Source organism: Mustela erminea, chromosome 15 (assembly GCF_009829155.1).
Source record: "Mustela erminea isolate mMusErm1 chromosome 15, mMusErm1.Pri, whole genome shotgun sequence".
Classification (NCBI taxonomy): Eukaryota; Metazoa; Chordata; class Mammalia; order Carnivora; family Mustelidae; genus Mustela; species Mustela erminea.
In genome coordinates this window covers 80,236,788-80,254,116 of record NC_045628.1, presented here as the reverse complement: position 1 = coordinate 80,254,116, position 17,329 = coordinate 80,236,788, and the positions used below count along the sequence as shown (strand labels likewise).

At 44.1% G+C, this 17,329-nt stretch overlaps 1 pseudogene; it reads right to left on the bottom strand.

The window, feature by feature from the left end:
• Nucleotides 1-12,600: 12,600 nt before the first annotated feature.
• Nucleotides 12,601-13,221, bottom strand: LOC116574114 (annotated as a pseudogene).
• Nucleotides 13,222-17,329: the final 4,108 nt, after the last annotated feature.

The following is a 17,329-nucleotide window of genomic DNA, read 5'->3' as shown; positions in this document are numbered from 1 at the left end:
TTTACAAGATGTGGTCGTAAAGAGGCTGGCAGGCCACCCATGTTTCTTGAGAAAGAGGCCCAACAAACCCCAGAGCTTCACCACCAAACCTGGAAGATGATATCCTTGAACATCTTAAATAAATTCATTTTCAACTCAAGACTCAGCAGCTGAGTGGGGAACAGTTACCACAGGCCACCACGAGAGGGTGCCCCAAAGCCACCTGTAAATGTCACCCACACCCCTGCAGGCAGGAGACCAAGGTTTCAGGATATTTCTCATCGAAAAACGAACACACACCAGGATACATCTACAGCCTGCCATCTCAATCTATTTGTGAACATTCTAAAAACCTCTAAGTGTGCAGTCTCCTTTTCTTGCTGTACTCGGCCCACCAGGGAAAGGATTGGAAAATGGATTGAGAAACAGTTATTAATAACCAATAATTAATGACCCCATTTTAGGTAGTGGGAGAGACATGTTTTATTCATTGCCTCTAATTCCTACAGCCACCCTGTCTGGGAGATGCTGGTATGCTCTTTTCCTTTTTCCTTCTTTCCAGGCATATTTTAGAAAGCATGGGAATGGCGAGGGTGTGGACAACAGGACCTTAGATTTATCTATTATTATATGTACGCTTTCCAGGGCGCTTCATTCCTTCTTATATTTTCATGCTTCCACCTGGGATCATTTTATTTCTGTCTAAAGAATATTATTTGGTTGGTGTGTGCTGGAAACACATTTTCTCAGGTTTTGGTGTCTGGAAATATTATGAGTTTACCTTAAATTTTGAAGAATATTTTTGATGTCCATTGAAGGATGCTAGGTTTCAGCTGTTTTCTTTCAGTGTTTTCAAGATTCTGTGTCTTTGGGGTTCTAGTGTTTCTGATGGAAATTAGTGGTCAGCCTTATTTTTGTTGTTGTGAGGGTGACATTCTCCCCACCCCCACCCCCAGTTTCTCAGAACTTTTTCTCTTTGTCTTTGATTATTATAGCACTTTTACTATATTATCATATATGTTTGGGGTTCCTCTTCTTGAGTCTGTAGCTCTATGTCTCCAATCAGTTTTAAGTATCTCTTTAAATATTGCTTCTTCATTATTTCTCCTTTCTCCATCTAGGATTCCATCACACATATTTTATTTTATTAAAAAAATTTTTTTATTGTCTTATGTTAATCACCATACAATACATCATTAGTTTTTGATGCAGTGTTCCATGATTCATTGTTTTCATAGAACACCCGGTGCTCCATGCAGTACCTGCCCTCCTTAATACCCATCACCTGGCTCACCCAACACCTCCGCCCCCCACCGCTCTGGTAAAACCCTCAGTTTGTTTCTCGGAGTCCGCAGTCTCTCGTGGTTTCTCTTCTCCTCCAATTCCCCCCTTCACTTTTCCTTTCCTTGTCATAATGTCCTCCGTGTTATTCCTTAGGTTCCACAAGTAAGTGAAACCATATGATAATTGACTTTCTCTGGTTGACTCACTTCACTCAGCATAATCTCCTCCAGTCCCATCCATGTTGATGCAAAAATTGGGTATTCATCCTTTCTGATGGCTGAGTAATATTCCATTGTGTAAATGGACCACATCTTCTTTATCCATTAGTCTGTTTAAGGACATCTTGGCTTTTTACACAGTTTGGCTGTGAACATTGGAGTACATATGACCCTTCTTTTCACTACATCTGTATCTTCAGGGTAAATACCCAGTAGTGCAATTTCTGGGTCATAGGGTAGCTTTATTTTTAATTTTTTGAGGAATCTCCACACTCTTTTCCAAAGTGGCTGCATCAGCTTGCATTCCTGCCAACAGTGTAAAAGGCTACCCTTTCTCCACATCCTCTCCAACATTTGTTGTTTCTTGCCTTGTTAATCCATTATACATATTTTAAATCTTGTTTTACTTGACTAATATATATTTCTTATGCTCTTTTCTGTGTTCCTATCTCTTTTTTCTCCATGCTTTGGCCTGGATAAGTTATTCTGATATTCCTCACTAATTCTCTCTAAACCTAGCCATTGAATTTTTAATTATAGTATAGTAGCCATCCTCTTTTTTTATATATACTTTGCAGTTTACTGCTAAAATTCACCGTCTTAGTATTTATTTCTTTTAAAGATTTATTTATTTATTTATTTATTTGACAGACAGAGATCACACATAGGCAGAGAGGCAGGCAGAGAGAGAGGAGGAAGCAGGCTCCCTGCTGAGCAGAGAGCCCTGATGCTGGGCTCAATCCCAGGACCCTGAGATCATGACCTGAGCTGAAGGCAGAGGCTTTAACCCACTGAGCCACCCCGGCATATAATTCCTTGAGCTTTTGATTACAGTGATTTAAAGATACATGGTTGAATACTCCACTTTGTGTCTGGACCTCTTGGGGCTCAGTTTCTATGGCCTGGTTGTGGAGGAGGCTGTTGTCCATCTTGGATTGATGGGAAATCCCTCTAGCCAAAAGCACCAATAGGCCTTTTTGCCTGTGCTATTTCAAGTCACTTAGGCCCACCCTAATTTCTTCTAATATTACACTCAGATTGCTTCTTACTGGTTTATATTTTCAAAACTTGTTGTTATTTCAATTCAAATTATCCTCACCAAGGACCAAATTGAAGCATGGAGCAGCTCAAATGTTTTGCCTAATATCACACAGCATTCAGTGGCTTTAGTGGACATTTCTTAACTTGACTGCAGCCTGGTGTGTCAAAGCCCATCTTATGTTTGCGGCACAGGAGTCAGAGCTTGGGATATTCTCTCTGCACAAACACATGACCCCTCTCTTGGTCAACCAGATGTTCCCACTGGGACTTAACATCTGGAGTGAGTAAGGTAGACGTGTAGGAAAGCCCACTGACCCCATGCCAGTGTTGGTGGTTGGTTCTGATCCAGCAGCAGGAGGTATGGCATGCCTGCCAGATTTGTCCCACTGCATGAGTTCCAGTGTACTTGTAGCCACCTGCCCCCTGGCCCCTTGGTTCTAGCCTCTTTCTGAGATTTCCTTTTGATTTTGTAGTTATTTGATATGCTTTCAATCCATTCCTGTTGTGTAGAAACTAACCAGGGTGCGTTTTTATTGTTTGCAACCACGGATCATGACTAATTCAGTGACCAAGCAGTTGAGAGCTCGAGAGGGCCAGGTGGCTGCTCTATCCTTTGCTGCAGACTCAGCTGAGAGATGGCTGTGTTTCAGACCCAGAAACTTGGCGTGATTCAGTCTCCTGCCCAGGAAGATTGTAAGGGATGCTGAGCATGCTATGGAGTACTCACTAAATTGTGTGCAATTTCCCTGAAAAAGTAAAATAATAATTTAGGCCCTTTAACAAGCGTGAAGGGACTCATTAGGGAGAGAACAATGAGAAACAAATTAGGGAGAGAACAATGCATGGGATTGTTCTGTGGTTGACACAGATGGAGGCTGGGCCTGTGTATTGACCTGGCTTGGCTGGCCTGGTAGGCTTATGAGCCGTGGCTTGAGCAGCCATGGAGGAGGTGATGGAACCTTCCTCATCAGGGCCATCCCTCTTGGGAGGTTTCTCTGGGTCTTCTCTAATGCTTTTGTGGAGATCAGTGTTCTTGGGACAGCCAGGCTCTGGCAGCTCCTCTAGCCAAGGACTTGGCTCAGTTCCTGACCCTGAACCTGACCCTCAGCTGCACTGCACCTGCCCGGTTACCCCATAAAGAGGGCTAAACTCAGTTTCCATTGCTCGGATGATTGAAGGCTGTGACATGTATTGCAGATGCCTCTGTCCTGTCTCTCCATCCAGACATGAGTTCCAGAAGCACAGGGCCAAGTTCTTATATCTCCTTATATACTGTGCCCTCAGTAGGTTTTAATAAATGTTATTTGGCAGTGATGTGGCTGGCAAGTTTCTCCTTCTTCTCTTTGCAAACCCTTACTTCTAAATTGCCATGTTGCTCGGCAGGTGGATTCCAGTGGACAAGTACATGTGTAGTGAGAATGTTGCTTCCTGTCAGATGTTCTGAATTCGGGGATGGCAGGGAGAGGAGGACTTTGCAGGAAGATGGGTAAGTCTTGTGTTTTTTCTTTTTATAAAGCCAGTTCTTGGCTTCGTGCTACTGCAGACATGTTGATGTCTACTTGATGGTCTGCACGGTGATGGTGCACATTGAAGATTCAATCATATATTTTCATCTAATTCAGGATGTCTTTGCCCCATGTATTCCAGATGCATCTGGGGGTGTTCTCCCACTTGTGCCCCATATTTACATAAGCCCGGGCTGCTCACTCAGGGGAGAAGCGCAAATAAACGAAGAGCAGCCTTCCAATACGTTTCCCACCTTCACTTTTGCCCAAGGTTGCTATTTAAAGCATAAATCAGATCAAATTGCCCCACTGTTGAACGGTCTCCCAGGGCTTCCTTTAATCCTGGGCACTCTTCACCATGGCTTTTTAAAAAGCCTGTAGAAGCTGGTCTCTTTCTCTCTCTGCTGCCGTTCCTTGCCTTTTACTTCCTTGCTCACAACTCTCCAGACACATTGGCCTCCATCCTACCTTTTGAGCTCTTTAAACCTCAGGACCTTTGCATTTGCTGTGTTCTCTGCCTGGAACATCACCCATAGGTCATCTCACATCTTGTTGCTTCTTGTTGTCATCCAGATCTCAGCTCAAATGTCATCTTCTTCCTGACCATCCATCTAATTTAGCCATCCATCTCTCTAGTCACTATGTATACTTTGTTCAGTTTTAGTTCCTTTACAACACTTATCTTTTCCTAAAATTATCATATTCATTTATTTGTACACCTAGAACCATGCATGGTGCACGGTTGTTCCTTGGTAACATTTTGTCGAGTAAATGAATCAAGGAAAGAACTAGTGGGAAATGTTTTTAATGTCTGTAGTCATATTTTAAAAATTTAACATGAAATTTTCAGTTGACTTCAAAACCCTTATGTTAATTTACTATAAAACTATAATTTAAATTACCTATGGGTTGAAAATACTTAGTATATGGCAAATTGAGTAAATTGATGATTCAACAAATGAACAAATTTACTATTGAATGAACGAATGGATGAATGAATGGAAAGTTGATTCCCCAGAGATGTGCACCATTTTTATCCTGTGGCATCTTGCACATCTTGGCACCATGCTGGGTAACAGACCAAAGAAGAACACAATCTTGTGAACTTGAAGGGAACGTGCTGCTCTGTTGGTCTCCTTCCTCCTTATGGAGAAGGAAGAGTTCTCTGAGTCACAGAATGCTTCCCAAAGCCAAAAGAAGCAAGACTTTCAGATTGTTTTCTCCTTGGGATTTCACAACTCTCTATGGGTTCAGATCACTAAGAACCAGGTTCATGATCATTGTCATCACTGATACAGACTTCGCACAAAGCAGAAGGAACAAAGTTCCCACCCCTGCAAAAACACTCATGTCCAATCCCTCTCTTCCTCGGTAAGCAACTCTGAAGGAGACCCCTTCATGGTCTCTGCCCCACTAAGTTTTCTAGACAGCTCTCCATCCCCTGCACTGAATCAGCTGCCTTTTAGATCACTTTCAAGAAAATTACACCTGCCAGATTGATTGTCCCCTTACACCCAACATCCTTTGGATGGTCTTTCCTCCCAGGCATATGTTCAAGAAATCTCTCTATGCAGATCACTGGTGTATTGTTAAGTAGAATCAGATAAGGGAAATTCTGGGGGGGGGGAAATCAGTTTGTGTCCTTAATCAACTGGAAATACCCCTTATCTTTTTAGTTGGATAGAATGCAGTCTTCCTCACTTTGCAACTTCTCATTTATAGATTTTTATAGCTTTTTGGAGACAATTTTCCATGGTACTTTTGCTTTTTTGTATATCTCATTAGCAGAGGCAATGATAACCTTTGTTCTGGACGAGTTTTCAAGGACATTTGTGTAGTAAACAGCTTTGAAATGTAGAAAAAGTGACCCCCTCTGGACACAAAGCACATTTTGCCTGACCAAAATAATAAAGATAATATCTCCATCCAGGCAAAGTTTGGGTGGATTTGCCAAAAGTCTTTTATAGGAGTGAGGGTTTCCTAACTAAGCATAGTGACAGAGACCCACTGTGTGTTCACCGCCCATTGGACTGCTCCACTGTGCCCCATGAACTTGGGGGAGTGGTACAGGGGAACATGCTTCTTTATGTGCCATGAGTAATTAAGTCCTTTGTCTGAGCCACTAGAGTCTTCTGCCCACATCCATAGAACTGTGGCAGGCTAATTTAATGGGAAAGCAGGGTAAAGTCTCATACCCATCTTGAAACTCCTCTGGTTTATACTCTGTAACTTAATGTAAGTATATATACTTATACATAAATATGTATTATTAGTATACATTATACATAAAATTAGACTGAATTTCAAATAAATGTGTCTTGTCTTTTCAAATGGAAGCAGATTCACTCTCCAAATTATCTAATAAACATGGGTATGCACCCTGTGATGAGTACCCTGTATCTTCTTGCTGTCCTTTCATTCTTTGGATTGGCTTAGTTGTGGATGTGCCTATTCTATGTCCACAAGGGCCACCACTGAACATTGACGATGTGGTGGTGGTAGTGGGTCTCCCAGTTTTTAGGGGTCTTCAAATTTAACCTTAGGTCCTCTTCTCCACTACTCTGTACCATTTCCCACCACCCAGTGAGTCAAAGAGTGCCAGGTGGGATGGCAGGAGTGGGTAGTTAATAAGAACAGACCAGATGAATGGAACAGGATCTCCGGGGCATGAGTCAATGAGACGAATGCTGAGACATGATGGGCTGAGAGAAAACATCAAATCCCAGCTCCAAATAAAGGGCTAATGTCCAGACGTCCAGGAGGCCACTCGGCCTGGGAAACAGAAACCCATTACCCTGGATATCAAGAATACTAAGAATAGGAGACCTGGGATCAAGGCCAAGTCTGGATCCATTCCAGGCTGTCCCTTGGCAGGAGACACAGGCCTTCAGTGAAACAGAAAGGAACCAACATAAGGAAACCACCAAGCCCATCTCTGAATCAGGATTTGGCAGCTTCTCATTCCTCATTTCATTGTGTTATCCTCTATGATGCTATAGATAGAAGAAGCAATAATCATGATTTTATAAAAGCAAAACAAAACACAAAAACTGCTACCAAATGTAACTCTTGCAGAGAGAGCTAGGCGGGCAGAGGAATGGGCCTCGAGTCTGGAGCCAGAAGTTCTGAATGTGGGTTTTGGCTCTGTGCAGAGGGGACCCATTTCCCCACCTATAAAAAGGAGGACCAGAACATGACACTAGGCATTGTGTTTGCAAGAGCTTTTGGGCAATTGGTGTGCAGAAGTGGGCATAGAGCAGAAGGCTCAGTGAGGTGGAGGGAAGGGAAAATTAGCCCTTAAGGGGTCCACTGAGACCACCGCTGAAGTCCCCTTCTAAAAATCGTTCCCCCAAAATGAGATCCCACACTTCCTGGCTCTCAGTCACAGTAATATTAATAGTAAAGGCCATGATTTAGTCAGTGTGTGTGATAACCCAGATGTTTCACACATACGTGATGTTACTTCTAATCTTGAATCATTATGATAGTCGAAATATTTACAAAAACACTGAACTATTCTCATATTTCAAATGGAGAAGTGGGTTCTCAAGAAACATGCGATGCATGGCCAAGGTCACACAGAGAGCTTAGAGCTGGGAGTCACACCCAGGAACGTCTGACTATGAAGATGGCCAGAGAGGGAGAAGCTCTAGTCCTGGGATAGTTCTACAGCTGCCCAGAGTGGCACTCAGTGGAAGAATGTGGTTTTCTCCTTGGCAACCATACCCCTAACACTGGTACCACGGTTTGTTAGAATGAGAAGTCCTTTTCCATGTGTTGACTATTTAACACTCACATCCGTCCTGCTGGGTGGTTTTACTATTTGCACAGGAGCTAGTGTGGCTCCTGGAGGACTGTGTGAGCAGCAGAGTCTGCAAGGAGATGCAGAGAGCAACCAAGAAGTCCTGCCAGGATGGGGACAATGATGTAGCCAGTCATGTAGATGGGGCTGTGGATGCTGGGGGATGGGACAAGTACCCCAAGGGGACTGGTCTTGACCTTGTGGACAGAATAATAGCATATTTTTGCCAAATATGTCCTGTGCTCCAGGCCTGGTCTGGCCCTGCCTCTCCTCAATACTGCTGCCCCCCACCCCCAGCTTAGAGCCAGCCAGTGAAACATAGCAGCATGTTGCTTGGGCTCCCTGACACAGCAGATGTAGGGTCCAGGCTCCAAGTAAACTGGAAGATAACCTGGGGCCCCAGGGCATGGTTCTAGAATAAGATGCCCTAAGTACCAACCTCTGACACAATCTTTCTTATTCCTCAGGATGCTCTAGACTTGCCCTTGGCCCACAGATAGACCCAGAAGGCATTCAAGGTCACCTTAAAGGCAGGCAGTCTCATCCATTGGCTCTCAGAGCCTAGGAATTGTTTATTATTCTTCTTACTTTGCAGATTAGGAGCCTGAGGCTTAAAAAAATTATCTTGCCTCTCTCTTTTCTTGTCCATAGCACCATCAACATTTCAGGCATTGGCCAGGGAGGTGAGCTGACCTCAGTGGTTAATGAAGATGAGCATGTGCTCCTGAATTGGTGGGCCTAAAGTCAGACTCTAATGGGGAAGCTGTGCGGTTTGGTTGTATCAGGGCAGGAGGCAAGGCTGAGCAAGAGAGAAAAGGCAGCCTTAGGCAGCAAACTGGAAACCTGGGCAACGAAACAGGCAGATCTTAGCAAGGAGCCTAATGGTGCAACTTTACCGGTAGTGGAGGGTCTGGAAGGGTGCCTGGGGACACCGTTATTCTTTTCTTGGAGTGATGGAGCCCAGGAGATGGACGGAATCATGGGAGAGTGCATTCCCACAGACAGGGAAGAGTGTGGAGGCAGGACCATAGACCCAAATGGGGGTGGGCTTGGAATCTATGAGAAATGAGTTCACTGTTCCCCCAGAACTATGGTTTCAACTTTGCTTGTCCACTGGAATTGCTTGAGCAGCTTTAAAAATACTCATAGTTGGTACCCACAGAAATTCAGATGCAATCAGTCTGGGTTGAGAGCTGGGTATTGGTATTTTTAAAAGCTCCTATTGTGACTCTGATGTGCAGCCACAGTTGAGAACTGCTGGCTTAGAGAGGGAAGGTAATTGCGCATGTCACAGACGGGGCCTGGGGTGAGAGATGGAAGTGAACAGGGCTGTGCAAGGAAGAGGTGACGTGAACGACCCGCCTGTGGGTTCTTAAAACAGGAATTAGACTTCCTAAAACAAAATCCTACTAAAATGCCCCACAAATATCTTAAAGCAGCCCTGTGCTGGAAAAAAATGGAAGAGTCACCTAGTTTATTCCTTCATTATGATGAGATTTTTCATCCATTTGTCTTTTTCATGGTGTATCCTTGGAAAGAGAGGAACAGTTGGGTGACCCAGGGTTTAAAATTGTGGGACCAGCTTTCAACTCATCTCATACAGTTCCTAAAATCATGTGCAAAATAAGTTTGTTTGAAATGCAAACCCCCCACCTCTGGGCCCAAAGTTCAGAAAGCACTAAGGTTTTGTTTTGTTTTAAGATTTTATTTATTTGAGAGAGAGAGAGAGAGAGCAAGCGAGCACATATGCATGCACAAGTGGGGGGTTGTGGGCAGAGGGAGAGTGAGAAGCAGAACCCCGCTGAGAAGGGAGCCTGATGTGGGGATCAATCCTAGGACCCCAGGATCATGACCTGAACTGAACCCAGACGCTTAACCAACTGAGCCATCCGGGCACCCTGGCACTAATGTTTTTAGATGGAACCTAGAAAAGCTGTGTCTAACAAACTAACAAACTCCCCAGGTGACTACGTGACAAAGATGATCTGTGGCCCCATATTGAGATATGCTGATTTAGGGACAGGGATATAGGTTTAATGTATTTGGTTTTCTTAAGAGCTCTCTAAGCCCTATCAGCATCCGCTGTGAAGAATATTCACAGTTTAATGGAAGCTGGAGGGAGGAAAATCAATTCCTAGTGCTCCAATCTAAGTGTCTATCTAGAGCGAGTGCAAAGGATGTCCCATTAGGTATGTCCTCACATATCACAAAACTCATGCCGGTGCCTGCATGCAGAGCTTCAGCCTGTCAAGAAGCATTTTACACTCCACAGCCCAAGGCAGCCTCATATCTGAAACACTGTCGGAAATGCTGAAAGCCCTCCAGAGCCTTCCACCTGAGGCTGGGGGACATGGGGCAGCTGGCATCCTAGTTCACCTTTGCTTAAGGCCCTCGTGGTCTGAGAGGGAAGCTCTAAAGATGGAGGGTTGCCTAGGAGTTTTGCCTTTGGGACATTGTATGGTTGGGATACTCCACGAATATTCATTCCCTCAGCGCCCGCAAGATTTCTAAGCTGACCAGAATAGTGGGGATGTGTTCATGAGTTCTCATGCACAATACAGAAGCAGGCCCATGCTAAAAAAAGAGAGACAGGTCTGCTTCAGGGGGGAGTCATCTTGTTTTCGGTTAGGGACGATCATCTCATTTTATTGTTTCATTGGGATATTATTAATCACCCTAACTATGGGGAGAGAGCACATGTCATGCATGGTCCTGAGCAGAAGAATGCCAGGCTAAAGGGAGGGGACACAAAAGAACAGTGACGGGATTTAGGAAGGGAGTTAGGTAGCCAACCCCACTATAAGTCTTGGACGTGGTTCCTCTTAGCATCTTACTTTTCCCTCATTGAAAGGATTCAAGCTGGCTGTTCCTGCAGCTTTGGGGGTTAAGGAGATCATGTCATCCTTCCAGAAATCAGGTCAGCTGCAAAGAATGGAGACCAGAAAGTGAGTTGTACATTGGAGAAGACCTTTGCTGATGCTATGATTCTTGCTCGAAGATCAAGAGACCATGACAGAGCAGCAAAATCTCTCTATGAGCAAACCAGGCTCTCAAGAGGAGCAGAAGTAATGAAGAAATATTAGGAAGAAATTCAAGAACTGAATGAAGACTCAAGATACTGGTGAAGGCACAGCCGAGATCGGATGGAGACTGGTAGCAGGAGCACAGAGAACTTCATACATCCCTGGAGGGACATCAGTAGGCTTTGGGACTTCAAATAAGCAAGTACTAAGGCAAATGTTTGGGTTGCTAATGGCAATCCAAAAGGATGACCTTGGTATAATAATGAAATTTAATGAGCATCACTCTAAGATACTATGAGCCCATGCTGACCAGGTAATGGAAATTGCAGCAATAATGAGGAAAGCCACTGAGATGGGTGAGCACCAGGGTTGCATGAAGTAGGAAAAGAATTTTCATCTTAAACAGGAAATCAAGGATTTGAGGGAAATCCTTCAAACTCGAGATCTAAGTTTTAGCCTCCAGGAAGATGATGCATAAGAAAGTACACTCTTTATCAAGTTAATCAGTCTCTGTCAATTCGTACCAGTTGATCTGAACCTGAGAAGGACTGAACATTTCTGTGACATGGCTCCAAAAAAGCCTCAGGGCTGGCCTGCTACATTAAATAATTAGAGGAATAATAGTGAAGAAAGAAATCACCACCTGAATCATTTATTACTTTTAGATTATGTACAATACACTGGCAAATGATATTTTTAAATGATCACCTCTGAAAATGCATAATAAATTAACAAGGCATTACTCTTATTAAAATATAATAGAAAAATAATTCAATATAGTAAAAGTTCTCAAGATGATATCATAGGGCAATTTCATGTTTATTTTTTGAGGAATTCCTGCTCTCCAAAGTGGCTGTACCATTTTACATTCCCATCAGTGATGCAGGAAAGTTTGAATCTCCCCACATCCTTATTATTTTCTCTTTCTTATTAGAACCATCTATTAACTGGGAAGTGGTATCTTCCTGTGGTTTTGATTAGCATTTCCCTAGTGATTAATAATATGTGGGTTTTTTTCATGTGTCCATTGACCTTCTTCATCTATCTTCCTTGGAGAGATATCTGTTCATATCCTTTGTCCATTTTTAAAGCAGCATGTGATTTCAAAGCTACAAATTCATCTTCTTGTTATGGAGTGGTGAGAGTTCTTTACATATTCTGGGTACAAGTCCATTAACAGGTAAGTGATTTGCAGCTACTGTCTCTGAGACTGTGGGATGTCATTTTTTTTTCCTTTCTGATTGTATTTCAAGTTCTTTCCCAAACATGGCTCTAGGAATGGCCAGATTCAAGTATACCCATAGGCTTGGTCCCCTACTGTCTTGTATTCATGCTTGAGTATTCATTCACCAACATTAAGCTCCAGGATGGAAGATGTGACAAAGCAGGACCCTCCTCCATGGCAGGAGTCCTTTTCTGATTTCAGAGATGGCAGTGGCAGCCAGTATGGAAAACACACTGAAACTTCCCCCTGGAGCTGGGCTGTGATGGGATGTGTCTGCCATGGACATCATCATCTTTTCCCTGACCTCTCTGCAGCTTCTGAAGACATGGCAGAAAAATAATCTTCTTTGAAGATACTGTATAACAGTTGCAAAAAGCAAAAAAACCAAAAAACAAAAAACAAACTGTTTCCAACACATTATGCTTACTGATATTTTGGGTTTGGTTCAGTTGTCAAATGAGCTGATTGATGCATTTATCTGGAGAGCCGGGTGAGCCCACCCTCTTGAGGAAGCAGGCTACTGTCAAGATATCATGAGATGGAAAGGGTGCAAGAACCCAGAGACTACCTGGAAATTTTTCCCTAGAAAGGCAATTTCATGAGTGATGTTTTTTAAACAAATGACACCAACCTTCTTCAGGTAGGTTGTCTGTCAAAGAGATGCTTTTATGTTTTTATTCTTGACCTTGACTTGTCTGCATTTCAAGATAAATTCTCAGACAAACTTCATATTGGGAAATCCCCAAGTCACATAAGATTCCCATAGCAGCGTTTTTATGGCCCGGGGGTTTGCTTTGACAAATACACTACTGAAAATAATCTTCAGAAGAAGTCTTGCAGTGGTCCCCTGCACCAGAAAACTCACCTCATTAATCCCTTGGATGCAAAAAACAAAGGCCAAGGGATGTTTATCTGGCATTTCCAAGACATAAAGCTGCACTTTTAATCATCTCAGGTGCACCTTGTCATCTTGTTGCCTCCAGGAGCCATGTAGGAGCCAGTCCAGTCATTTAAACCTGACCCCTTTTCCTTCCTATTTCTCCTTCTTTTCCAAAAGTGCCTGCCTTGCTTAAGTAGCTTTGAGGGCTTGATAAGATTTCTTTTTTTTTTTTTTCCCCAGATTTTCTGGAACTAAAAGGATCATGTTTCTTTACGCTTGCTCCATCATCTTTCCCCTTTTTTACGTTCTTAATGGTATTGTTTGGAGTATGAATGTTTTTAGTTCAATGAAGTCCAATTTATCTACTTCTGTAGCTTTTGCTCTTGGCGTTGTATTTAAGAAAACATTGCCAATCCCAGGGTCATTAAGACTTACTTTTGTACTTTCTTGTGAAGGTTTTATGTTCTAGCTTATACATTTAGGTCTACGATCTCTTTTTGAGTTCATTATTGCATATCGTGTGGAGTAACGGTCCAAGGTCATTCTTTTATATGTGGGTATGTAGGTGTTTTAACACTATTTGGGGGAAAAAACTATTCTTTCCCCAATAAAATGTCTTGGTATCTTTGTTAAAGATAAACTGGTCATAAATGTAAGGGCTTCTTTCTGGATTCTCAATTCTAATCCATTTATGTATCTGTCCTTACACCAGTAGAACATTGTCTTGATTACTACAGCTTTATAATAAGTTTTGAAATCAGGAATTATCAGTCCTCCCAACTTGGCTGTTTCTTCCATGATTATTTTGGCTACTTGGGCCCATATGAGTTTTAGGATTGGTTTGTCAATTTCTGCAAGAAAAGCCAGCTGGGATTTTGAATTGGTAGAGTAATTGGAAGGATATTGCCATTTTAACAATATTAAGTCTCAGCATCCCAGCTCTGACAGATTCACTGAATACATCTATGTATCACAAGTCACCAGTTTTCTCAAGAAAGGACACCAAGCACACATCTAGTATTTTCTTTTCATCTAAATTCAGTTTACAACACTGAAAAGTTACAGAGACACCACTGGCTGAAGTAAAGATTGTGCTTTGATTTTTAAAAGGAATTGAGAGAGATTGTTTGAAAACCTTCTGCCTTTTAATCATGTCCATTAGTTCTGGGTTCTGTGTGTGTGTGTGTGTGTGTGTGTGTGTGTGTGTTTTGTTTTTGTTGTTTTTATTTTTTAGTTTCCCTCTGTGCCTGTATGTGCTAGTCATTACTAAAAGCCAGTTTATAATGGACAGACTCTGGCTGTCCTCAGTGGTTGATAACGAATCACTGGCACCCGGGTAGGACAATATTGAAGATGGAAATGTGACTGTTTTATTTATTTTTTTCTTCAGACACTGTGGGGTTTGTAACTCATCTGTTACAGGTAAGTGTTTGTAGCCCCCAGGAAAAATTGCTTTTCCCTGAAAATTCATTGGCCCTGGACACAAGTAGGCTGCCGGAGTGAGGCAGAAAACCCCAATGGAGGTTAAGAGCAGGGGTCCATGTCCCCACCGCACTTGCGTGAGCCGGGGGAGGGGAGCAGGTGCAGCGTGAATACTGCAGTGGGAGGGATCATCCGCTCGACCTGCACCTTAATGAAACAACACTCTGAGACACAAGAGGTGTGAATGTGGTTGAATTTGTAGAAGTCACAATTCCTGACCTCATCAGGAGGTGTTAATGTTTTTGCCTTGGACTTGCCAATGTCCGCTCAATACAGGCTCAGACCTTTCCTCCTCACTGGCTTCCCTCCAGAAACTCAACAATGTTGTGTTTCTTAGAATGGGAACTTCTTACCCAGGCTATGCATGGGTAGCCCTTTGATCTTTTCATCCCTCAGCTGGGTAGCTGATGGTGGTGATGCTTTCAGGAACTCTTCCCCTGCACTTGACTTACAGAGGGCCCTTAAGAGGGCTTGGCAAGGACCCAATGCGGTGGAGAAAGAATGACATGCTGGAAGCAGGTCTGCAGTCTTTGGGTGGATGAGCCAGAGTCTTTCAGGGACCAGAGTCAAGGCCTGTTTAAGAACCGTTCTTGATTCCACTCCAGGGCCTCAGTCTGAGCTGAGGATTTGGGATCTAACCACACACCTTCTCTTGAGAATTTTTAAGTCTTCTAATTAACACAATAACCAGATATATTGTCAACATAGTAATTTATATGCGACCAGATGTTCACCTTCTTTTCCTCTCTGAAAGCAGGATGTAGGAAGAAGGGCTAGACTGGTTAGTGAAGGTTTGAGGGTCAGAGGTTGGGGGTCTGGCTTTCTGGAAGCCGCCCCAGTCCTTCCCGTGCAACTCAGCTGCACCTACAAATGAGGGAGCACTGGTCCACTGAGGAAGCCCTGATTCCCTGAAGCATGCCGGGCTTGGGTGGGCCTGATAACGGATGGAAAGCAGGATTGTTAGTAAATCATTAGGCAATAACTATGAAGGTCCACTAAAGTAGAAGTTTTGTTTATGCCCCTCCAGCTGCCAACCAGTAACCTGACCGCTGACTGAATCAATCTTTTTTTTTTTTTCCGACTCTGTACCTTTGTTTTCTTAAAAACAAAATTATTTAGGGAGGAGCAGATCACTGAATATAAAGTAAACAATTCCTGGGCACTGGGGTCCGTTCCAATCACTGGGTAACAGTGATGGTAAGAGAAACAGCCACCACCCTCACGGGCTGGTGATTGTCTAAGCTAGAGAAATGGTAAAGGTGGAAACCAACGCAGAGCCTTTGGGCAGATAGACAGGGCTAGAAGAACACAGGCAGCCATACAGCGTTGTAGCCAGAGTGCTAAAGCTAGTCGGAACAGAACTTATACTCATTGAGACCCTCAAACAGGTGGTTCGTGTAGAATATCTCATGAAACCCCCCATGTGGGGAGGAATCCCATCCTCCGAATGGACTTAGTAAAGCCGAGGCTCCCTGAGGCCAGGATAACATCTCCTCCCCAACTCCCTCCAACCCCCAGGGCTGTGCAGAAAGTTATCGTACGATCTAGTTCAATTCCAGGTCTTCTGACCGCAGACCCTGTGCTCTTTCCATTATGCTGCCCACCCAGGACCCTCTTCCAGCCCCTCAATTTACAAAGGGTCTCCGAATGAGCTCGTGGGAAGCTGAAATCCAGAGACTTCCATCGCGCTGTGTGCAGTGAAGCCCTCTCTGTTTTTGACTTATTGTGGGAGTGAATCAGAATGGGCTGCAGTTGAAATCTGGCAGCAAGACCTTGTCCCAAGGCCAGGGCATCCAAGGAGAAAGTCCTTCAGTTCTCACAGAGGAGTCCTGGGGCCCCAAGGAGCTCCCGAACTTCTCCGACGGTGCCCGGCTGTCTCCCTCCTGCCACCTCCCTGACTGCCAGACAGCGGCTCTCGGGCTCCCAGCTGTCCCCACCACACCCTGAGTGTCGGTGCTATTTTTAAACCCCTCTTTTCTGTGCCCTTTTAATCTGACAGGTGAAGAATTGCTGTCATTTTCACACTGAATAACATTCATTATTTAGTATCTGTGGTGAAAGACCTGATTTACTACCAGGGTACTTCTTCCTAAACCATGCCCAGGAGGCCGTTTTAATACGGAGAGGGAACCGGTTGGGTTTTAGACCTGCTGACGTGTGACAATCAATGGAGGAGGGACCTCTCTGTTTAGGGGGAGGGGAAGGGCTCCACCGACTCAGGGGGTGGGCCCTGAGTCATGCCCAAGGAAGAAAGGGCTTTCAGGAACATCTGAGGCTTTCAGGATCAGCAGCCCAGAATTGGCCTCTGTGTCTGGAATGTGGTCACCAAATAAGGACAGTGATTTCTCAGAATAATAAGAGCTATTCAGTTTAGTGCGCCAAGTTCATTTACTGGCTTATGCAGAAGAATATCCCATCACTACGAGGTCTGTAAGCATGTGCCTATCAAACGTCAGGCATTTGAGCAGTTTCCTCTTGCCCCGCCTCATGTGGCACAAACTCAGCCACTGTCCAGTGAATGTGTGTAAGAGCGTCAGGAGCCCACCTGCCCATGTGGGAGAAGTTGCCCTCCAGGGGGACTGCAGTATTCTGTGGCTGGCGTGGGGCACCCTGATGGAGGGCGCTTGCTGCAGCCCTGTCGGGTGCTGACTTTAACTCCTGGCCTGACTTTTCTGAGGGCAGGTCTCTGGGAGGGACTCCCGAGCACCCCAGCTCGCCTGTCTCCTGCCTGAGACTCTGGGCCACACGACCGTCAGCATTCATCTGTCCCAGAGCCCAGGCACACTGGACTGGTGCTTTGTAAAGCAGCCCGCATCTCAGAGCGTGCTCTCGCCGTTTGGCTTCCCAGGCTGGAGCTGACAGTGCAGACCCAGATTTGAACTTCACACGC